Genomic DNA, 24,776 nt, shown 5'->3' with positions numbered 1-24,776 from the left:
TTAGGTCCCTGCTGCTTCATCAGTGGAGTGTCCTTTTTGAACATTCAGCCCTATCCATTGTTTCTGGGTCTCTTGCTGAAGTTGTGTTAATGGCAGTGAAAAAGAAAAACAGTTGGTCATAATGGTTGTCAGGAAAATTGGGAGATGGTTTCATTTGTTCCTCAATGGCCATGGGGAAAAAGCCTTAACAGTAAGGGGATTTTAAGGAGGAAGTGATGTCAGATTTCATTGTCAAATTCTTGCTTTGGAGAGCAAACCCTACAGACGTGTGGCTGAGGAGGGTGTCCCTGGGAGCCCAAGGAGGGCCAGGGCACTCCCAGACTGGCGGCCACCAATGCCCAAGTGGGGTGGGACAAACCATGGAGCCACAGCAGAACAAAGAATGAGGTTAGGGTTTGCTCAGCAAAGGATATGGCACTGCAAACCAGTTGAGAAATTCCAGAGAAATAGATAGAAATATATGGAGATAAAGGTGAGGTGAGGGAAAGCTGCTGTGAGCAGTGCAGAGGTGGCCGGGAAATAAACCAGTTCAAAAAGTCCTCATTAGTCCATTTAATGGGACAAATCCCATAATTATATATATATATAATTATGATGGGTTTATATATCCACACACAGAACAGAATTGCCATTGGTTTATTTTAAAAATTTCATTGTTATTAGTGTATGTTTTTTGGTGGTGGTGCAATGCCAGATTTTCCCAGACCTTTTTTTTTTAATCAAGAAAGAGTTTCTTGAAGTATTTTCTCCTCTTCTGTATTGCATGCATGCTGCAGAAGCAAGGTGACCCCTAGAAAGCAGCATCTGATCTTCCCATCCTTACGATTCCTGGAGGAATGACTGAGGTTTTCCTCTTCCAGGAGATTTTTACATGCTCCATGTAATCTGCCAGACTTGAGTTGATGACAATTTCTAGTTCATGTCCTACCTCTGAGTTGTTGCTGAAAGTGCCAAGTGGCTCCCAAGCCCACAGATTTACAAAAGGGAGTTTTGGAAATGCACCCCGAGATTTCTTTCCTGAGTCAGTCTGTCTTTGCAGACTTACTCTGCTCCTAAATATGAAAATTAGAGCCTTGCTTGTATCACTTAACCAGCAAGTGCAGATTTTAGTTAGCACTGAACCAGTTAAAAGAAAAACAAAGTATTTCTTTACCAACTCTAGCTCCACTCAGGCCTAAATTATTATTTTTTCTTCAGAAATGGGCATTTTAATGTGTCACTTTTCAGTTCCAGCTCAATAAACAACCATTTATTTACAATTTTAAAGCAATCTTCAGCCTAGTCAGGTAAGAATTATTTCAAAAGTATAAAAACATTTTCATTTCCCATCACTGCCAAAAATGAAAAGAACATGAGTTATGAGTCTTGCTGTGTTGTCTTAAGTTGATTACTATGGAATGATTAAAAAACTAGCTGTGCTGTCATAGCAGAGGAGTACATTATAAGTGTAATAACAGTTTAGGGATACAATCCATCAATGCCGTACTTGGGAGAAGAAAAAAAACTTGATCTATTTCTTTGGTCATCATTTTCAGCATATTAGATGACAAATAATTGTACATTCATCAATAACAATAGATTAAAGTTGAAATGATTTATTGCCATTACGCTGCGGGATGATGGAGCGCTGGGTCACTCGAGCAGGGATGGGGGCTGTATTTAATTTTCACGGGTCTCTTGGCAGAGATAATAGACAGAGGAGAAACCACCTGAAACAAGGTAGATCAAAGTTGGTGACAAGTGATTTGTAGGTTTGTTCTGCGGGAGTGGTGGGCTGGAGGTGGTGATGGTTGGACTTGATGATCCTAAAGGTCTTTTCCAACCTTAATGTTCCTGTGATCCCCAACCAGGCGGCCCCTCACATCCTCGCCCAGCTGAGCAGCCTCCCAAGAAAATCCTCAATGCCAGTCCTGAGGTCAGGCCAGCTAATAAGGAGAAAATGATCTTGAAACTTCTTTTTGATGTGAAAATTCTTTTATGAAGCGTTTTTATTTACTCTTAAAATACCAGACATGGGAAAACAGCTCCGTTTGTCAATTATCACACAATTTTAGTGCTCCTGGGAAAAAGCAGAGAACACTCATTTGGAGAGGAGCAATACCAAGTTTTAAGCTCAAACTTAGTTTTTTCCTGAAGGCTTCTCCGTACAAACTTTGTGTGCAAATCTGACAATAATATCAGATTTTGATTTGTCAATTCCTGCCCTGCTCCCATGTTTGTTTTTCTGGAGTTATGGCGAAGAACTGGGAGAACACCTCTGTTGCCTTTTATTGAAGAGCTCCCAGTTTCCATCACTCCAAGAAAAATCTGTGGAGAGCACCTCTGTTGCCTTTTATTGAAGAGCTCCCAGTTTCCATCACTCCAAGAAAAATCTGTGGAGTGTAATTCCTTTGTGGATACCCCTCAGCTGTAGTTTTTACAAGGAAATAGTGAGATTTCACTTGAACAAAATGTTTGGAGCTCTTTGACAGTGATGCAATTTTCACAAAACAGAAACTCTGTCTAAAAGAAGGTTTGAAGTCAGCTTAAGTTTAAAATGATTTCTGCTCTCGTGCTAATTTTAGGAGGAGGCAGCTTTTGTTGGTAAGATCAGCATTAAAGATGTTTAGGAGTTTTCTCTGCATTTGTATTATGGAAAACACCACCAAACATAATGGTGAGAGAAGGGACCAGCAAGAGTCAAGATCTGTCTCCCTCATTAGCCAGTAATGAAAAAAAACCCCTGTTTTGATAACATTTATAATTATGGAATTCCAAAGTGATAATTTTCTTGATGAAATGAGAGAGAAGACACAGACACCATGTCTTGCTCTCATACTGAAAATTATCACAGCTGGGAAGAAGTCAGGAGTTCTCTGTGTATCCTATGCTGCCTAAAACTTAGGACAGGTGTTAAAAATACTGCCTAAATTAAAGTGCATCAGAAATTCCCTAATTAGAATATCTCCAAAATGCTCCAAGGTATTTTTTTTTCCAGGATATTTATAATCTTGTCTTAATGCTGTTGATATTTCTATGCATGACAGTTGTGAATTCAGCACTGCATGGCTTAGAAATAATTTTGTAATAATATTAATGCTAATAATTAATTCATGGGCTAAGACATTTTCCTTAAATTAGGAAAATTCATTGCCTGCCTAAATAATCTCTTTCATGGTGTTTGTGACTTTTAAAGCCGCTCCAATGCATGACAATGTCCTGATAACTTGGGATAAGAGGAGTAACCACTTTACTTTAGCGAAGCAATTGAATCCACATGATTTTTCCAGCTAAAACTCCATGGACATGAATTTCCACTCTGTCTCTCTGGGAGGCACAGGCAGAACCTGCACACTTAAATGCCATTAAAAGTTAGAAGGAGTTATTTGGGGTCTCTAAACTACAGAAGCCTCTGGATTCCCACTCCTTGGATAAACCCTACCTGCCAAGGAGTTGCCAAGAGCAAGTGACACGAACAGCAAACCAGTTTTAATTTTCTGTCCAGTCAAATCTTAGTATTTCACACTCAATTCTTCTTCCTCAGTAATCTCAATAATTTCCCACCTTGCTCATGATGAATGTCTTGCCAGTTCCTACTCAGTCCTTCCACTTTACACAACCTAATTAAAGAAAACATTCCATGATTGCCTATTTTTCCTCATGCATGACAACCTATTATTTTTTCTACCACCTGATTAGGGCTTTATTATCCTTGGATTTAGATTGATTTGCTGGGCACTTTAATAAAACACTGCTTAGTTTGATTTAAAGGGCTACAGGTTTCAGTCACTCACAGAATTACTCTTATAAGTAACTCACATTCCAAATGCTGCGGAATGTCCATGAAAGGGGATCTGAGCCTGAAAAAATGAGGATCACAGGTGGTTTCCCAGTAGTGTGTGTTGTTAATATTCCTGTTGTAAGCAGCCAGGAGAGGACGTTTTGCAATATAATTTGTCAAGGGTGATAAATCTGTTTCATCATTTCTGTCAAGAATGGATCCCGTGTATTAAAACTACCATAAATATTTTCTCAAGATAAACCAAAAGTTTCATATGATTAAATAATAATACGTTTATGGTGACAAATTGCATTTACTGTGTGTTATCTGAAATGCAAGACAAAATTAGGTAGTTAAAGTTCAAATGGATGGAGATCAGTTTTGATTTCAAATCAAAGGAATTTTATTAAGCAAATGAGATTTTCATCGTTATTTTGTTATATCTACCAGTCTCTTCTTTCAGAAATATTACTTATGAGCTTAGATAATGATTTAAAAAAAAACCAAACCACCACAAGTGAGCATATTTTATAGCAAAATGTAGCCTAGTGAAAAAGTTCAGGAGTGGTTAAATCCATGGTTATTCCTGTCACTTTGCTGATGGTTTCCAGGGTTAGGAAGGTGAGGAGTGGCCCAGGGGCTGCTGTCTGCTGACCCCCCTCAGTGCAGTGATGCTTTGGGGTCACTCTTCTCACACCTTATTTGGTTATTTTTTGTCGTTTGGGCTTTTTTTCCGGAGCACTTTCTGATGCCTGAAGGTGCAGCTCTGTTTCCTGGGGCTCCATGCAGGTGTGGAGAAGCTTGGGAAGCACAGCAGAGCTTTTCCCTCCAAAGGTTCACCGCAACAAAACAGATTTTTGCAGCTAAATATTGGCTTTTCTCTTGGTTTTGTAAATATGGTTGCTTCAGCTTTTTCTACTGTATGCTTCTTTTTTTCCTGGAAGTTTTCCTCGAATGGAATGAAAATTTCCTAGTTAAAAATGTCTGCAGGACAGCTGCCACCAAATCCTCATGTTTTAGGGTTTGCTTCATCTTGTAGGAGATGTGCATGGTAGGACTTAGGACTTTGGGTTGGGAGCCTGGTCCACTTAATGCCCGCACTTGGAGCCCTGTGTCCCACTCAGACACCCCAGAATAAGGACATGGAGCTGCTGGAGTGAATCCACAGGAGGCCATGGAACTGCTCTGAGGGCTGGAACTGCTCTGGAGCCAGGCTGGGAGAGCTGGGAACGTTCAGCTGGAGAGGAGAAGGATCCAGGGAGACCCTCAGAGCCCCTTGCAGGGCCTAAAGGGGCTCCAGGAGAGCTGGAGAGGGACTGGGGACAAGGGATGGAGGGACAGGACACAGGGAATGGCTTCCCAGTGCCAGAGGGCAGGGCTGGATGGGAGATTGGGAAGGAATTCCTGGCTGGGAGGGTGGGGAGGGTCTGGGATGGAATTCCCAGAGAAGCTGTGGCTGCCCTGGATCCCTGGAAGTGTCCAAGGCCAGGCTGGACGGGGCTTGGAGCAGCCTGGGACAGTGAGAGGTGTCCCTGCCCATGGCAGGGGGTGGGATGGGATGGGCTTTAAGGTCCCTTCCATCCCAACCCAGTCTATGATTCCAGATTTATTTAACTTAATCTTGGCTTTATGTCTTGCTCCATGGGAATTTTGTTGGTTGACACGTAAGGTGTACTCATTATGAAATTATCGATCATTCATTTATTATGAAATAATCTTATCCTGCCAGGCTGGTACCACATGGAAGTGTTTGTGAAGCTGTGCCAGACTGAGGGATCAGCCTGGGCTGCAAAGATCCTTTGTCCCAAACTCAGATGTGCTACTCCAGCTGCTCCACCTGCAGATGGACAACAGCTCCTTGTGCTATGGAAAATCTTGGATCCACTGCAGCATTTAGGAACTTGTTCAAAGGGAATCATGTGAAAACCTCATTTTGCATCCACATGCTGTGAAATTGCTTCATCCTCCTGGTGTGGGATTGCTCCGGCAATGGAACAGCATCCATTTCTTACTGGAAAATGGGACAAAAGAAGCTGTAGTCTCTCTTTCCACGAGACATAAAATCCTGGAGGAGCCAGGTGTGTGTGGATGTCCCTTACACTCCTGCTCATCCCAGTAAATCTCTTCACACAATTAGTCATATGCTTAAATTTAATCACTTTTGCAGCTGGAGAATTGAAAGAGCTTCCTTGAAGGGGAAATAATTTTTTTTTTTTCTGTGGCCAACTAGTTTCCCTGGATTTTGAGTTCTTTAAGGAGTGGAGGAGAAGGGGGTTGTGTTTGCATGAAGGCATCTGCAGAGACAATTACAATGAAAATAAACAAAAGGATCACATAAAAGCCAAGTTGGAGTGCTGAAGAGACTTAATAGCTATAAACTGGTAGCTATTAGCTTCTAATTACTCTCAGATAATTACTGAATAGAATAGTAAATGTTATTAGCTTACTTTAATATTCAGCATAAAACATTGCTTCCAACAATAATTTATTGTTTCTTCAGCTTTAATACAAACACATGTAAAACTGGGCTGCTTCATAAACATTTGTGATAAATGAAACTATTCTGGGGGTTTTGTAGAGACTTGTACACTGTAGGCCAATGGAATTATTAAGGTGATGGGAAAGACCTCCAAGATCACATTCCCTGCTTGTATTGGAGTTAAAATACTCATCCATTTAGTGTAGAAGCAGATTTGGGTACTAAAAGACAAATCAAAATCCCCACACCAAGAAGAAAAATAGGAGTTAGATGTGTAACTATGGTTCTGATTTCCAGAATTAGAGGCCTAATTTATATTCTAATAATATTGGAATTATCTTCATTATTCATTCATCATATTAGTACTTACATTCATCATCATCTTTGGAGAGTTTTTACATATCTTTGCCCTCTGCAACTGACTTGAGACCCCATTTTTTCCCTGAAGGAAAAGGGTTTAGGGTTTGATGTATCGAGTGTAAAATCCTGCTATAGTTTAGAGAATAATATCCAGAAAAATTTGTGAAGTCCCCACAGGAGAGTTCTGTTTATAAGAGCTGTTAGTTGTGAATTTACATTTTAATCCTTTGCCAAGGGTGTTTTGCTCTAGATTAGAGGATGTTTGATAAATAATTAAGGACTAAACTTGGAGAGGTTGGCACCTAATTTGTGTGGGGCAAGAGAGGCCCATCAGGCATCTTCACATGGTGATGCAGGGGTGTGTGTGTACCTGTGCATGGTCATTGCTACACCTCCAATCCCCAAATTCTAATTGATATCCATGCTGGAGGATGGAAAAGGGGAGAGAGAGGAAAAGGGGCTCTGAGCTCAATGCCAGCTCTCCCAAACACTTCTCTTTCTGCCTCTCGCCTGCGTTCATCTGCTTTTCTTTGATTTGGTCTGACAGTGGGAACGGGAAACTTTCTGCTTTTCTGTTTGCAATAGTGGAGCTCTCCTGACATGGATAATTAGTGACTTTTTGTTTTTTTGGAAATTGCTGGGGTGCCTCACTCGGCACAGCTGCATCACCCGTGGGTAATCTGGGAAGGGAATCAACTCAATCTCATGTTTCTTTCCTTCATTTATTTATTTTTCTGTAATTCCAGCTTGCTCAGGAAGTGTGTGTCAAGCAGGCGTCAGAACATGAGGGCAATCGTGATGGGATTGGGATCTGCCATTGCCTCAGAGCCCAAGTGGCTCTTATTCCTTTGAACATCCTGAGAATTATCACGGGATACAGTTTTTTTTGTAAGTGTTGTTTGTCACTGAAAAACTCCAAAACCGCCCCCCCCCCTATTTTGCAAGGTTCTTGTGTCAGACAGATTCTGGCCTCTGAAGTTGTTTCAAAAGTGGGCAGATCGAAAATCTACATTTAAATTTCATATCTTGTATGTTCATAACCCAATCGTTCCTTCAGCGCTGGGTAAATGCAACATTTCAGTGCTCCACCATTTTTAAACTTCATTGCTGCAGATAATCACCCCAAAACATAATAACAACATCATCCAAGTACAAGAAAATATGTTTGAAATGTCCTTTTTTTTTATTGTGCCATAAGATAGCGCTTCCAAAATCCCAAACTGAATTGCTTTTCAGCAGATAAGCATCAAAAACTACATTTCCTGCTTTCGGGGAAGGTGCAATAAGGTGCTCTATCAGTGTAATAGTTCCCAATGATATGCTCTAGTAGTATTTTGATGAATTACATGATTACAGCTAAAATGAACACTTTCATCATGCCTGAATTAATAATGGTGGTATGATTTGGCAAGTACTCCTGCGGTGTTCTTTAACTCACCACTTCAGAAGACAAGAGTTTGCGAGCCCATCCTTTGTCTCGGGGAAACACAGGGATCCTTCACTGCTAAAAACACAGGGAGCAGGAGAAATGTGACAGCTTTAAAAGGGAAGAGGAAACTGATGCTCGCTTACCTTGCCAAGCTCATCGTGACTCAATTGCTTTATTTTTCACTGCCTTATTCCAGTGTCTGAGGCACCTTTGACTGAGTCAAAACAGGAAAAAAATCAGTATTTTTTTGTGTGTGAGAACAGGTTTGTGAATTTTATTTGCAAATGTTTGTTGTAGGAAGGTAGGGGTTGGACTCTTTTCCCAGGCAGCCAGTGACAGGAAAAGAGGAATTGTCCCCTCAAGCTGCATAAGGGGGGTTCAGGTTGGACACCAGGAGGAATTTCTCCAAGGAAAGGGTGCTCAGGCTTTGGAAGGAGCTGCCCAGGGAGGTTTAGAGTCCCGAGCCCTGGAGGTGTCCAAGGAATTCCTGGATGTGGCACTCAGAGCTCTGGGCTGGGGACAAGGTAGGGACTGCTCACAGCTTGGACTCCATGGTCCTGGAGGGCTTTTCTAACTCAAATGATTCCACGATTCTATAAAATGCTTTGTTTCCAAATGATGTTAAAGCCTCATAAAAACATAGTTTTCTCTTAAATCACTGGGTTTACTGTAGAACCTGGATGATCAGGATGTTCCTTTCTGTGGGTTCCACGTCAGACAACATTTGATTGAACCCTCACCAGGCCTTGAGTGAAGCCATGGATTGGTGAGACCATTCCAGGGCTCCTTGGGGGATCCAGCCATGTCCATGAAAACTTCCCACACCGAGGATTCCATAATTTTGTGCAGATGTGCACAGCATTGAGAAAAACCTGCACTGCTGAAGCTGTTACAGCATCATTTGTCTGACAATAAATGAAGGCTCTCAGTCTTTACAGCTGTCATCTAATCCCTTTAATGAGCATTAATTTTACTGGAAATAATAAGAATAATAACCAGCCTGCTGCAGATAAGGAATGTAAACTTTTGCAGGCTATTGTGAGAAACGGTGAGGCACAGCACCAACATCTGGGCAGGTGTGTCTGTAATCGTGACCCACCTGATGCTTCTTCTGTGCTCACCAGCCCTTGATGGCACCTGTGATGTTACAGCCTCGTGCTGGGGCACTGAACTGGAGGACAGGACTGGCTGGGGCAAGAGCTTCCTTTCTCTTTTCCTGAGTGCTTTCTGTCCGTGGAATTTTTGCTCTTGGTTAATTATGATCCTCTAGGCTTGTACCAAATAGTAATTTTATGCCGTGAAATAGCTCAGGGGTGCTGATGCAGGAAGCCAAGGGAAAACATAAGCACAGTGTTTGTGAAACCAAGCTATAGGAAAAGTAATATTTGGAGCAAATGATGTTATCAGACCATCTTGTGGGGAGACTTAAGACATCATGGAACGGTTTGGGTTGGAAGGGACCTTCAAACTCATCCAGTCCCACCCCCTGTCATGGGCAGGGACACCTCCCACTATCCCAGGCTGCTCCAAGCCCCGTCCAACCTGGCCTTGGGCACTTCCAGGGATCCAGGGGCAGCCCCAGCTTCTCTGGGCACCCTGTGCCAGGGCCTGCCCACCCTCACAGGGAAGGATTTCTTCCCAGTATCCAAGTAGGTCACCTCAAATGAGAGCAGAGGAAGGGGAACTCAAGAGAACTTTTTTTGTCTCTCCACTAGAGCTGTTAAAAATCTCGGTACAAGGGGCTTCTGCCCCTTCTCCTGGGGTAGGTAGGTAGGTAAAATATCATGCAAACTGCACAGTCACATTTGTGTCCACACAAAAGAAGTGACTTAACTGCTTTTTTTTAAGGTTTTGGTGCACAATATATTATTTTTTTGGCACTCAAACAGTGTAAAATCTGTTAATAGCCTGTGTGTAGAGACACAGCCCCTGTTTAGCTCCTGTTATAAGGAAAGAAATTGTAATTCTTAATTGAATTCTCCTATGGAACTACCAGCAATATAAATTACAATGTCACTGGAATAAGAGGGGGGAAAGCCCTTTTTACAAGCCTCAAGATGATAATTTATAAATAAAGTAAAACCAAGAAGCCTTAACGAAAAGTCCCTACGGACTCTGACATTAATAGCCTTTACTTTTAATCTGATACAATAAATCTTGCAGCCATGTATCCAGAACAGAAATAACAGAAACCAGGCCAAGCTGGAGGAGATGTGGGGGAGTTGAAGAGAAACATTCTCTTTCTTTAATTAAAAATACATGGTGATTTTCTGGTATTCCAGAGTCAAAAAGTCATTGCTGCCAATCACTTTGCTCCAAAAAGAGGATTTTTGGTTGGATTCTCTGCCTAAAATCTTCCACATGTGCTTTGCAATTTTCAATATTCATTTTGGGAGATTGTGTTCTGGCCCCACTGCCATCATTGCATGAGAATCTCAGATTTTCAGCTGCCTCGTGAAGTGCTGTGGTTTAAAAGGAAATCTGAATGTTCAATATTAATTATTTTTATAATATTATGAATTTTTGAGAGTTTTTTTTTTTTTTTTTAACTGGAGCAAGGATATTTCAGAAATTTATCTAGAGAGAGGATGCAGTAAATGGTAACCAAGAGGAGAGTGCAAAGTGTGGTGCCCTGTGACATCTCTCCCAAAGAAGGGATTCCATATGTCACACACCAGTGATGGGAACCAGGGATTTTCATGGCCTCTGAGTATTGCCAGCACTCTACATTCAAAGATATTTATTCAGAAATGAAAAGAATAATGGAAAAATCTTAAAATTGTGACAAAAATCGCCACATATTTGCCTCTTTGTCTACTTTGAGGATGTCACTGAGAGTATTGAGATCAGGACTGATTTGCTCCATAGAGATCACATTTATTTTTTCAGAGACCGGTAGCATTTTGTCCAATCTGGGTTTTTTTCAAGTCTTAACTTTATTAAAGAGAAGTTCTACCTTCTTTTTTTTCTTCTTGATTTTAAATGGTATGAATCAGCACAGAATATGTACAGATCTCCAGTGTAAATGGCATGAAAAAGCACAGAGTACGTACAGACTTCCAGCGTTTCCAGTCATGCCAAGGCTTTTTTGTGGATAATTTTTAATAACAGTAACAGAAAAGTGGCAGTCTCAAGTCTGCTCCTAAACCAGAGCAAACTGAGAAACCCACAAAATAAGCAGCTGCCATGACTTGTGCTTTCTGGAATGTAAAAACATTGGACAAAAACCATATTAACTGAAGAAAAAGTATTTTAAAGAGTTAGAAATTCCCTGTTTTCCCAGCACTGCCAGGAGCAAGCATCACCCCACTGTCATGCACTGGGCTGTAATTGCCCATGGAGCTCAGAAATCATCCCAGTCCTTAAATCAGGGCTGTGAGCAGGACCCATCAGCCTGCAGTGTTCCTAAACACTCTCATTTTTAGGCCAGGCAGATGCAGCTCATCCCAAATATTTCTCTGGACGACTCAAGGCCACCTTGTTTGAAATCTGGATGTTTCCTGTGTGCTGCATCTGATGGTGATTTTTTTGTTTTAAAAAGCAATACAGGCAATAATCTGAAGCTCACTTATGAGGCCTGCATAAAATGCTGTCTAACAACCAAGTACAGTAAATTAAACATGATCCTCATTACATAAATACAATTATATTTATCAGCCTTTTATAACCACACAAAGCATTTACCAGTAAGAGTTATTTTGGAGTAGATAATTCCCAATTAACTTTTACTACTTTATTTTTGCTAATTTAGTTAGAGTTAATTTTTCAAATAAAATAATAAAAAAAAAAGCTGTATCAAATGGCATCTCTAACTATTACACTGGAGATGAGATATAATTAAAATGTTATGTATATGGAATTGCAGCTGATGGGAACCTCAGCTTAAACTCTTATTTTTGTCTTTATTTGATTGTTGCCTGCTCTGCACAGAGAACATGATTGAATTGCAAGATGGCTGTGTGCCCACAGTGCCAGGATTTGGAGAGGGAAAGGAAGAGCTTGGACAGAAAATGACCTGGAAAATCAAACAGGTCGAGGTGTGACCTTAAATGTGCTGAGAAATCCTGTGAAAGCCCTTCTCTGATATTGCCATTTTTTTTTCTGCAGTGCTAGTCATGTCTGTGGGGTTGGGAATCTTGGAATTCCATGGTGGGAATGGCAGTGGTGAAGGTGCCTTTCTGCTCTGTGGGATTGATGGAGCTCATGCATGAATTATTCACCTGTTAATGAATTTATTCACCTGTTAATCACCCTTGTGATTCCACTGCCCGGTTTGTCCCCAAACTGAGCATCACCCAAAGCTTTGGATGTTGGCTCTATACCATGGAATGACCTCAGTCCAACCCACTGAAGGCTCTGTCTAAAATTGACACCAAAACCCAAAGTCCAACGAGCTGCATCACTTGGGTGAGGTGTCCTTTCCAGTTTTTCATGCCCTTTTCAGTTCCTTGTCTTCCCGAGGATAGTGGTGAGTGACTCATGGGATGAGGAATACACAGGGAATCCATTGACACTGTAATTTTGTGCTTTTCAAAGAAACCCCTCAGGGCAAAAAGGAGGACAAATCTGAGAAGCCTTCCTACCTACATTTTGCTTCTCTGGTTTTCACTTTATCTTGAAACATGAGGCTTGAAACCAGCTGGAATTGAGGCTGTTGGATTTATCCATCGGAATCCTGCTGGAGACATGCTCTGTGTTCACTTCCCTGTCCGTAAACCAGGAATAGTCCGAGTGTCCTCCCAAAGAATCCCCCTGGGTCAGGGTTAAACCTGCTGACGGCCGTGTGCCGCTGGTGTGGCCGCACAAGTTCTAGCTGAGGACTCAGCTGGGGCTCCAGGGGGTCTCCCCACCGTGGAATATCAGGAAAATGTGTGATTTTCACAGGGAGAGGTGCGCTGGGAATGCATGGGGTGTCATTAAACCAAACCTCTCTTGATTTCATCTGTCACCGCTAATTAAAACACAAACGCGAGGTCGCTAATTGTGTTCAGGACAATGTGGCTGGAAAAGAAAGGAAATGTGAACTGGGAGCATCCTGAGGCGCTCAGAGCCAGGAATTTATGTATTCCAGGCTGGAAGGGGGGCTTGGCTGGCGGGAAATATCAGCTCTTTCTGAGGGCGAGGGCAGTCACAGCCCCACTGTTCATTACTTTGGATGTGTCACATTTGCCAGTGTGACAAGATGTATTACGGACGAGGAGTTTTACAGATGGAGAGGAATATCCATGGAAGTTGTTTATTTGATTTTTTTCAGTATTTTTATTTTTTCCTTTTCTGCACTACCCTGTCCAACCTTGGGATAATGGAATTATTTTATGCCTTTTGCACTATCATCAGGCTTTGGATGGCTGCACAAGGGCCACTGGCAACAGAATAAGATGGCTGTAAAAAAATGCAAAAAATTGGGGTAGGAAAAAAAAAAAAGGTACATCCAATAACTTGCCCTTAAATTTAAAAGGAACTAAATGAGGAACTTCTGGACAATTTATCTTGCTGTTTACAGATAACAAGTCACTTTGTTTTTATGTGCTCAGTCTAGTATTCCATAATTTATTTGAAAGAAGATGAGAAATAATGTAGATAAATGATGAAGTGTCAGGGTCTGACGCTCTTAAATGAAGCTATTATGGTCAAAGAGAAAACGTAAAACCTGCGGCTCATTATGAGAGCGTTCTACTTGTCAGTTAAGTGAAAAGGCCTGGAATGATTTCCAGTTTATTTGTCATTGCAGTTATTAAAGCTGTCTTTTTGGTGCCATGAAAATGAATTGAAGACTTTATTCGAAGTAAATTTGTACTAAAGCTTTCAGATGTATCTTATGTGAGTTCAGTGAGGCAAGAAAACAGCTTAAAAGCTGAAATATTACAAGAAGGCAACTACTGAAGTCCTGAAATGCACAAGAATATAAAGTCTGAGGAAGTTACACAAATAAGTGAAGTATCTCATCTCTTGGGAAATAAAGCTTAGTTTGACTATATCGTACACTTAGACAAAGAAATCAGCCCTTGTTAGTGGCAGCAAAATATTGTCTTTCACAGCCTTGTGCCTGGTGCTTACTTTTATATCAGGCTATTAATTTTGGGACCAGTTTATCAGAGAAGGATTCTCTGTTCCAGAGTACCTTCAGAAATGCAGCCTCTGAGTCAAAGAGGAGATGTGGCATCCATGGCAAGGTGAGGCTTTTTATTGCCATCCTTTATGGAGAGACTCAATGATCTCAAAGGTCTTTTCAAACCCTGATGATGCTCTGGTCCCAGTGTGGTTCAAGAGCAGGCCAAAATATGGGAGATAACGGGACTGGGGAGACCCACCCAGGAGATCCCTCTCCTTAATTGAACAACCAAAGCATCGCATCTGATTATGTGGGATGGGAGATACTATTGGCATTTTTATTCCGCTGGAAACTGGCTTAAAATGCTTGAACCTTGTGCAGCTGGGGGGTCACAGTGAAATGTCAGACTGAAATCCAGCCAGCCCTGCCACTGAGGTGGTCATTGACACTCCTTTTATTGCCATCCCCTCTTAAGATCGTTCCTACTGAACTGTAAATCCCCAATTTAGGTAGAGACGATTGATAGGTTTATTTTATTCCTTTCTGTTCCTCTGGATTTCCTTTCCAGCAGTCATGTTCCCCACTACCACTTCATATTTGCCAAGACAAATTAGTGCAGTTCTACTGGGCTTGGACTGTCCAAAAGGAAATTAAGGGTCTTTTTTTATTTGAAATTGAAAGCTGTAGGAGCACTAAACCGAATGCTTAACTCCAAGCTCCAGCAGTCTTAGAGCAGTATAGTTGACACTTTATTGCAGATATTACAAATGTTATGACATGTCTTCAGGGTCAAGTTAAAAACAAAAAGGGTTCCACATTCTCATCAGAAGTAATCTGTCAGTTTTGTCATCAGATATTATAGCAGTCCTCAGTAGCAGTGTCACAGTCAAGGGTTTATCAGGCTCGGTGGTAGATGTATACATACTCTGATTTCCAGGGGTTTATATCTGCAATAAAAATTCCCTCCAGGCTAAAACTTGGCATTCATAGCCCAAAGGGATTTTTTTAATTAAAAAAAAAGTATCGGTGAAGGTTTTTCTTGAATGATAGGAGCACACAAAACCCAAATCTATTCTGCATTTTAAAAATACTTTAAATCTTTTAAACTGCCAGACTTCAAATATTTAAGCAGCCAACTCTTTACATAAGAGACCATTAAAAAGGACATCCCAGGAAGGGGATAGGTGGTGGAGCAGACAAGTGCTTTGTGCTCATCACGAGTTTAAGTGGTGAGCATTTGATGAGATGTATAATTAGCCACACATTTCTAAAGCTCTTGGTGTCTCTCTCCATTGAAACTGTGCATGAGGGAATTAGGGTGTCTGATGCACAAACATAAATCACTTCTTGCTCGCCACCCCCTGACACGGTCCTGCAGGACGGGGCTGATACGGCGTAAGCTGCTCGGATCAAGGCAGCCCCTCTGACATCCATGGCACTGCTGCTCCCTGGGGACACACAGGACTTCATTTCCTGCAGCTTTTCTCCTGTTTCCTTTATGGAAGCGACCAAAAGATTCCAGGCATGGCAGGGATATCTAGAGGGAAAATAAGGCAAACAGAAATGCCCATGCAAATTTTGGTTGAGACCATTGACCCTGAACGCTCGTTTATCGCTCAGTGATGTTGTGGGGTTTCTCTTTGAAAAATTAGGAGCCACACATTTGATGCACAGATATTTGTGCAAAAACCTGATGAAATATCATCTCTTATCACTTTAAAAAGTCCGTCTTTACGCAGGGAGTGGTGAGGCCCTGGCACAAGTTCCCTGGAAGTATCCAGGGCCAGGTTAGACAGGGGTTGGAGCAACCTGGGATAGTAGAAGGTGTCCCTGCCCATGGCAGAGCGTGGAATGGGATGGTCTTTAACCTTCAACCCGACCCATTCTGGGATTCCATGACTTTAACCTGCACTTGGATCCCAAGCCCAAACTTTATGTGCAAATGCTTTGTGTAACAGAATGTTAAATACTGCAGGTCCCACCTGGTTTTACTTCTAACCTGTGGCTCAGGGACAGGGATAACAAACAGGGTGTGTTAAAGGGTCACCAGGGTTCTCCATAAAATCCCAGTAAAGCAGCAGAGAACAAGCACTGCTGTGTAACAGGAAAGGGGGGAACATGGCTGTGGGGCATGTTTTCTGCCTTTATATTGTAATTCATTTGACTTCCTAGGGGGAAAATAAAGGAACGTGAGGCAAGAAAACCAGCCCTGGGGGGGTTCACTGCCATGTCCAGGGGGAAATTGTCCTTAAAGAAATCTGCACACGCTCCTTTAGTGGTCTCATGGAGGCAGAGCTAAGATTTTCCATTGGAAAATTGGATGGACTTCAAAGATGCTTCCTATTCTCCCTATCTGAATTCTCCACATGGGAATTCAGGTTGAGTTGGCACTGTCCCTTTGCCACCAGGAGCTGCTTCTGAGAGTCACCAAGAGACTGCCAGGAAATGAGATTAGTGCCCAGGATATTCTCATTTGGGGGTGGTTTGTTGCATATTTTTATTATTTTCTTTATGTCTGATGGTCGTCAACCTCCTCCACAAATTTGATGTATTCCAGGAGCCTTTGTGGGCACTGGATGTGGGTGAGCACAATTTCTTATATTTTCATTGAGCACTGTCACCTATTTCTTACCTGCCCTGTGGCACAAATTCCCCTAATTTTGGGTGACAACTGCCTACTTCCTGCTATAAGATCCCTGGAAGCACCTAATATTCCCTAAACCTTCCTGAGAAGTTTTGTGTATCAATCAGACCAGGACTGATAATGACAGGTTTGATGCCCTGTATTGGGCCATGAGACTGATGAGATGGAAGAAAGAAGAATTGTCTCAGGGGAAGCAAATGGTTTCAGTAAAGGGCCGTAAATGCAAATCTAAGTACTCCTTTTACTAATGCTGCTCTATTATTACAGCTTAAAGGAAGTTCATTCAGTTAATAATTAAGCTCTTCAAGTTACTCTTAGCATGAATTTTGGTGTCAGGAATGGCCTGGAATTTGCTTTGTGATGTGGCCACGAGTGAGAAGTGACAACAGCATAAAAAAGGTGAAACTTCTGTGAAAATCACACACCAAAAAAAGCCAAAATAATATACCAAAAAATTACCAAAATCACACACCAAAAACCACCAGAATCCTGTGTTTTGGGAGGTTTCAGCAAGTCCGGTGTGCTGATTAAAGACAGAGAGAAGAAACAAAATCCCCGTTAGATCCGGTGTCAAACAGCCACCACCGTTACCCTTTGCTTTAACAGGACAGCGTAGAGGTGATAATTATATTTCAGAGAAATTCCCTGCCTGCAAAACTCCTCCTGGCTCCAGGTGATCTTTGGCAGGCTCTCCAATTTCACAAATTCCTTGTGCTGCAATGAGAATTAAAACCCCTGTTTCCATGTCCTCCTTGCCCAGTGGGTGCCACGGGTGGGATGTTCTGGATCAGCATCCTGGACAGCACCGGGATCCAGCTGGGGCACTGCCTCCCTCTGCAACTGGGTTTTCCTGTGCTCTGGGCAAAGTTTATCCCCTTCCTGTTGCTTTTTCTGAACTATAGTGGTGATGGTTATCCCACTGGGAATATCAGGATCATAACCCACAGAGGCATCAATAAAGTGCTTTGGATTTTCTGCTACAGAAATGCAAAATTTTGTTGATGATATATTTTTTCCTCAGATTTTCTTTTCTATTTAACAATTTAAATGATTAGGAATGACTTGGTGTTGTGCCCTGTTCTATCCATGCTCCTGTTTCCTCCTCCTGTGTTATCTGGGTGTTGTGGTTCTCAGCTTTATCCAGTTATCTCTTTAATCCCTGATTTAACTTGGCTCAAAACCTCTTTGTGTGTTTACACCATGTGACTCACAGCAATTCTGTCTCACATCTCTGTGAAGAGGTAAACAGTTGTGTCTTCAGAGTGCAGAAAGAAGAAGATATTAATTTATGTTATTAATTGAAATATATTAATTTCTGAGGCTGATTGATTTCTGCTCACCTGAGTGAATATTTTGGACCATAAAGATAACGCTATTGTTGACAAAAAATATTCACGTACCCTACAATTCACAGTAATTAATAAATTATCATATATTTTTATTATTGCTATAAATATAAGATCTAAAAGATTAATAAAATTTGTGTTTTCCAGGATTTTTTGCTGGATGGGGCTATGAAAATCTGGTTTTGGGGAGCTGAGCACCCACCCTCGCTGTTGTGCTCTCTGACTGATCCGAGGAATGGGAAGATTTTGGTTGAGTTCTTGTGAGCTGTGAGACCATGAGCAGTCTGACTGCACAAAATTAACAACCCACATGCTCAGGGTCAGGATCAAGGAGAGCTTTTTATTTTATTCCATGATGTCATCAGAGAAGGGACATAACAAGTTGTTATTTTTTTTAACCCACCTAGGTGAATAAAAGCAGAATAAAATCAGTGTTGTTGTAAAAGAGGAAAATGATCCAATAGTTCAGAGTAAAAGAATAAAAATATGGGTAGAATAATAGAATATCCTGAATTGGAAGGGACTCTTAAGGATCATGGATGTCCAGCTCCTGGCCCTGCACAAGGCAGCCCCAAGAATTCCACCAACAATAAGTTCTAATAATTCTAATAACTTGTGACAGCATAATTTTGAGAGTTTTCCTACCAAAATACTTGAGGGGAAAAATATTCTGGATCTTACTGTCTAATAGATGTTCCTTAGTGTTGGCTTGCTTTGGGGACTTTGAACACCATGGGGTGGCTTTTGGGAAGGGTGAGGAAGCTGCTCCTTCCCAGGATAATCTCCTTGGTCTGGTCTTTCTCAGACACCCCCTCTGGTCCAGCCTTTCTCACCAATTCCATTGCCCGTGTGCACAGGCATCATTCAAAATAGAAGGCAAAGTGCTATTTAAGAATTTCTTACCTTTGAAAGCTTGAAACTTCCTTCTCTACAGCCTTTCTTTGCATTGAAAAAATTAGTGACATGGGCAGCGTGGTCTTATATGTATCCCTGTGAAGTATTTTTAGGATGTAAAATACAATCATTTTTCAAAAGTTTGGAAAGCCCTAACACAAAATTTGAAGTTAATTTTCCAGGCAAAATTTCAAGACAGAATGCATCTAAAATTTCATTTTTTTCTGACAGCATTTCCATGGAGAAGGGGATTTGTATCATGGAGATAACATTGTGAAACAGGTAAATGATCTCATTAGTGATTTCATGTAAAAATTATTTGTTATTTCAGTGCACTGAGTGGAGCCCCAGCGGCGCTGGCTGCCCTAAAAAATGCCAAATGAATGGGGCGAACACCAGTAAAAACCAGTTCCAGAGGCGCCCATCTCACAACGACAGGAAGGAGTGAACTATAAAAATCTGTGACATTTGACTGTTGCTGATTTATCTCCAATTCAGGCTGCTTAACTTAACTTAACCACAGCCAGAGTATTTGCTCAAGCCCTGAGCTGACAAGAACAGAGCACCGGCCATTATTCCTGCCGGAGAGTCGGGGGGTTGAGCCATCCATCCTGCAATTCCTTGAATTCCCAAAGCTTTTCACGCGGCTTCCTCAAGGACAGCGCTCATGTCTCAGGCGCTGCGGTGACAGATGGGATACAACGTGTCATGTGATGGATAACGCCGGAGCCACAGCACTTAATCCTTCTAATACTAATAGCAGCATTATCATAGAGATTTATGAGAATGTCAGTTCCAAGTTCCCAGTTCCATTCATGGGTTTTTAAAACTTCAGCTGCAAAAAACATGCATCCATCCCATTAATTCTAATTATCATGGTTCATCTTCTCAGCAGTTTTGTACTCCGGAACCTTTCAGTGCAAATTAACGTACCAAAAAAGTGTATTAATTAATATTTGTAGCTTTTAATTTCTGCGAGAGTGTTGTCTGGAAGCAGCTGGCAGTACAGGGCCGCTGCTATTGAATCTTTGCCAAACAAGTGCAGATGTAATTTTGTTATCTCTTGCTTAGTCATTTACGCAAATTAATTTGAACAATTAGCCTTTTACTGGTCCTTCATGAATCATGCAAAAGGGATCTGCCAAAAAATTGCTACTTGACAGAAAAGAATTGGTTAACGTTGTACGTCTTCCAAAAAGGTATTAGTGTGTTTGGGATAAAGAAGAACTTCAGGAACAATCTTAGTGATTTTATTTTTCTTTTGTATGCCTTATCTATTCCACTTTACACTGTTGATTATTGCCGGGGAACAAAAATTCTGAAAGAAGAGTAAGCAGCAGGAATTTGGGCACTTTTGGATGAATACCAAATAAAAGTGAAGTTCCTTGCCTGGGTATTGCCTTGAGTTCACTGCTTGCAGAGCTGTGCTGAGGTTGTACAGAGAGGAGGTCGGCGCTGAGGTCACTCCAAAAAGAGCAGATTTACTCATTATCTGAAAAAATACCCAAATCTTTCATTTCTTTGGACATCAATGTAAAGGAAGCCTGTTACCTCACCCAAATGTCTCTCGTCTTAGTAAAAGAGGCTCCCATATAAGAGCTGAAACTTTTATTTAACTCAAGTGGAGAATGTCAACTCCTCTGTGAAGGCTGGGTTTGAATGACAGGAAGCTCAGACGTTTCATTGCTCTTTTCTTAAAGATCAAACTGATTTTTCACCAGATAATCAAACTTACCAGCAGACGGTGCCATCCAGAGATTTTGAGTAATGCTGTCAATGGAAATCTGTCTCAGTTGCTGTTATTGTAAACACCCTCTTTAATTTTTTTCCTCAACATTTTTACATACATCCTTTTAATTTAAATTGTATTGCATAAATCTGAGCTTAGTGATGGATATTCCTAATTCTCAGCCAAACTAATTGTTACCTGTCCCTCTGATTTCACTGCTGAGAAAGTTCTTGCAATTTTGAAAGGTTCCTGGATGTGCTGTAGTGTTCTCTAGGTGAATTAAATAGAATTAATGGTTGGCAGCATCCAGAACCAAGGGATTGGGTTGACATAGTAATAATATATAGATCTATAAATAATGATAATACTGATCTATTTAAATAACACATTACAATTTGGTCCATCTGCTCACCCATCTCGACAGGACGTTGATCCCTCAGAACAGGGAAAGTTTTTCCCAGGGCAGTAACAGGACCATCCCATTTTGCCTGAAAATTTGACTGCAGCTGTGGAAACAACTTCAGAATTCAATATTTCTTTTGTGGCAATCACACTAGAGCTCAAACAAGTGCTGACTCTTCGTTAGCTGAGCCAGGCAGCCCTGTGCAAATTCCATCACTTCAGCAGGGTAAGGTAGGGGTCCCTTTCCCTCTAATTGTTTTTTCCAAGCTGCGATTTCACAGCCTGTATTGTTATTTCCATTTGTCCATTTGATTGTGGAGAGAAGAGACCAGATGTTGTGTGACAAATCATAGCTATTTGCAATCTGTTGGAATTCTTATAAATTGTACCGGGGATCATTTTCTGATAACTGATCCTGCAATCACTTGTGCACGTGCATCACTTAGAGCACGAGATGTCCTATTGAAGATTGTGGATCTATTCATGTGCCTCAATTAAACACCCACCACGGGCATTTGTGGGAATGTTTGTGGTGGGAAATACGCGGATATTTGGAACTCGCCCGTTTGATTCACCGTCGCGTCAATTTACATTTCATCAAATCCCACGTTATTGTTACACCGTAAAACTTGAAATCGGCTCATGGTTTTTATTGTAATTAGGGTATGTAGGGCTCAAAATTTGGCTGAAGTTTATCCTGCAGCAGAGTGATCCAATTTTGTTTACTAAATCGTAATTCGCAACAAATAGTTCCTTCAGGAAAGTGCATCCAGCCCAGCCTTTTTATCCATCTGTTTTTAGGGGCTGTGGCTAATCAGAGAAGTGGTCTCTCTCTGCCACACTGAGAAGAATGAAGTTAGTTCCTCTGTAATTGAAAGTATCAGTAGTAAACTTGGCTGGAGCTTGATTAATGGTATATTAAAATCAGAGTCTTCGTGGTGAGTGCTAGATAAGGAGTTTTGGGCAAATTACTTGGTTACTGGGAAACCTTTAAATTTTAATCATGGAGACACTTCAGCATCATTAGGAACTGAAAAAGACAATGGGCACTGGGAGGAAGTTATGTGAATAGATGTGCTTTTCAATCTCTTCTTCTGTGGGGCTGTTGAGTGATGCATGGGCTGCAATCGAGGATCCTCTTGCTCCCCATGCCCCTGATTGCTGTTGTTATAATTTAGTGTTATCCAGTTCTTTATGATCATGGAAATCAGATGAGTTACTTGCAAAAGATGGAAGGTTTTAGCATAAGAAGATGTGGCTTAAGGGCCTGGATTGTGTCTGCTGTTTGGCTGGATATGGGGGGAGGCTGTACCCTGTGTTTAGAACGAGTGGAAATAGCAAAACAGGCTCTTTTACACATATTTATTGTTTAATGTGATAATAACACGAATCTCAAACCTACATTTACACCTCACTTTGAGATCCATCCTTGTCTAGAGAGCATGTGAATGCCTGAGCTGTGTATGGGTTCATGTATGTGGTACCTGTGATTATTTATATTTCTTATCTGTATTCATTAGCTATATATTCATCTGTATTTACAGAGACATGAGGTGCTGCAATAGCACTTTATGAGGATCCACGTGGGATGTAAACCTGTCTCCTGGCTGACAGATCCAATTTAAAGAGTGCCAATAAAACTGGTGCACCCAACACCCCACACCTGTTGGTCCTGCCTGGGATTTTGAAACAACTCTAAGAATGTCAGGCTCTCATCTCCAGTGTAATGGAATAGACAAAAAATGCTCAACATACTCAAAGTGACAGCAGCAAGGGCTACAAAATCCCCTAGCTTTTCTAGGGAAGCATACAATGGAATTGGGTTTGACCACTGTAATTCAAAATAACTTTTTTGCCTTCTCTATTCCTGTTGGAAAACCTTCCTCCTGCCAAAAGATGTTATTTACATATATTTTTTTATTAAGCTGAATTTATTTATAGCCTGTTCATGTTGGCACCAACCTTTCCTAGTGATTTCAAGTAGTTTTATCCAAGTCTTCATTAATTTTACTGCTAAATAAGTGACTTTGTTTCTTTCTCATCACTTAAGTGAGGTTGGACTTTTTCCTGAGTATTCCATATTTTGATGAATTTTCCTCCTGCCTGTGAATGGAGTGCAGCACTAGGCAGTCCCAACATGGTGCTTGTAGAAGAGTGGGAATATTCTCCTATTTATAATGAGAATATTATTTCTTCCCCATCAGAAGATGTTCCCACCATTTGTGTTCATGGGGCTGCTGCATCAGTGATTTATGTTCAGCATATCATGAAATCTTTGCCTTCTTCTTCCATTTCCAAAACCAGCCTCAAAAGTAGCAATTATTCACTCCTAAGTTCCTGAACTTGCAGTTTTGTGTTGCTAAATGTTATCCTACTTCTGTCATTGAAATCCCCAGATCATTTCATTTACCTGTCGTCTGATATTCCTTGGAGTCGGCACTGCCTTCCAAATTCATGTCAGGAAAAACAATGTAATTGGTGTCCTCACATCCTCTGTCAAATTAATTATCAAAATTGTTAAATAAGATCAGTTCTGACACCTGAGCAATGTAGGATTAACAGCGATTTGTCCAAAGTCACTTTGGAGTGCCGTGAAGGAAAAGGTCTAAATCCCAGTGTGTTCCCCAGAGGAACATCCATTTTCTGCCTAAAGTGAAATATGTACTCGGAAATTTTAGGCTGGGAAAAGTAGTTTACTTCTAGCAAAGACAGAACCTGCTTCAACAAAATATTTGCAGGAAAAGAAACTTCTTTTTTGCATTATTGGAGAAGCTGGTTGGGAATGGTCCTCATTCATATGGGATGCAGGAATCCCAAATCCAAGCTGCTGGCCTTAAAAAGGCACAGTAACCATCTACAAGGAGATTCTTTCCCTGGGAATATCCCATTCACCCATTCACTGGGTTTCTTGTTGATGCAGATTAGAAACATTATTAAAATGAAGGAAATTTTCATGTAGGAGGACACAGTTTTCTTTCCAAAATAGCCACAGGCTGGAATTCCTGCCACAGAAAACAAACTGCCAGACCAAAACGTGAGAGGAAGAGACATACCCTGGCATGGCGAGTTGTGTTTTTTTATTTTATTTTTTTAATAGATAATGTGTACTCAGGAATTGGGAATAGTAGAACAAGTCCTAGGGGGTTATGGATTTAATGGAAGGGGATGAAGTTGTTGTGGGAACATGTTGTTTAATAAATTTTCTCTTTCAGATGTTTATTGTATGATTTATGGTGACTTAAGCTTATTATGTGCCCCTTTTTAATTTACCATGTAATGATTGTGCATATATGTACAGCCAATTAATACATCCAGAACAGACAAAAACACTGGGAGAAGCCCCTCTGATGAACCAATTCACCTTTGTTTATAGTGCAAGACTTAAATTTCACCAGTATCAGGTCATTCCATATCTCTGTATCTACAGAATATGGAAATATGGAATGTGAAGAAGGTATTTCGCAAATATTTTTGAAGTTCAGGATTTTAAAAGTGGCACTGTGTCATTTACAGGGAGTTTTGGATTTCACACACCTCGTTTTATGCTTGCAGAGCCCAGTGGTGAGCTGAGAACCAGAGACAAATCTGAGGCCTCTAAAAATGCAATGTTTATCTATTTGTGGTTTAGATTTGTCTTATCAGCCTTGCAGAAGAGGAGTGTCTGTGGGACAGGCTTGGGTT

This window comes from Coloeus monedula (assembly GCF_965178545.1).
Source record: "Coloeus monedula genome assembly, chromosome: 7".
Lineage (NCBI taxonomy): Eukaryota > Metazoa > Chordata > Aves > Passeriformes > Corvidae > Coloeus > Coloeus monedula.
The sequence above is the reverse complement of the archived record's forward strand: the minus strand, read 5'-3'. Positions refer to the sequence as shown.